General features: G+C 28.8%; 1 non-coding gene across 1 annotated transcript; it reads left to right on the plus strand.

Moving 5' to 3' along the window:
* Nucleotides 1-312: 312 nt before the first annotated feature.
* Nucleotides 313-416, plus strand: LOC113594832 (U6 spliceosomal RNA). Its single transcript, XR_003415279.1, has one exon. It is a non-coding gene; the product is annotated as a U6 spliceosomal RNA (small nuclear RNA).
* Nucleotides 417-618: the final 202 nt, after the last annotated feature.

Genomic DNA, 618 nt, shown 5'->3' on the forward strand with positions numbered 1-618 from the left:
GTGAAAAATTAGTGTTATGAAAGACTGGTGTATACGTAACAGAGAGCAATATGAGTGAAAAGAATACAGTGCAAAGGAGTGTATACCAAATACTACCATTTGAATTAAAAGAAAGGCAAAATAAGGACATACATATGTATACACATACACGTATATATTTGTTTCTTTTTTTGCAAATAAGAGAGGATAAACCAGAAACTAATAAAATTCATGCATATGGGGATTGAAGAAAACTTCTCTGGGTTACCTTTTCGTATGATTTTAACTTTTGAACTACAGAACATTTTACATATTCATAAAGTTATTTGACCACTACCTTTAGCAGCACACACACTAAAACTGGAATGATACACAGAAGATTAGCAGGGCCCTTATACAAACATGATCCGCAAATTCATGAGGTATTCCATATTTTAATGATGGATGTTAACTAAACTTACTGTTGTACTTATGTTGCAATACATACATATATCAAATCACTATGTGATTCACCTGAAACTTACACAATGCTATATATCAGTTATGTCTCAATAAAATTTTTAAAAATAAAAATAATAAAATCTTTAAAAATAAAGATAATAAAAAAACCCACTACCACAAAGAAAAAAATTAAAAGAA

This window comes from Acinonyx jubatus, chromosome A1, assembly GCF_027475565.1.
Source record: "Acinonyx jubatus isolate Ajub_Pintada_27869175 chromosome A1, VMU_Ajub_asm_v1.0, whole genome shotgun sequence".
Classification (NCBI taxonomy): domain Eukaryota; kingdom Metazoa; phylum Chordata; class Mammalia; order Carnivora; family Felidae; genus Acinonyx; species Acinonyx jubatus.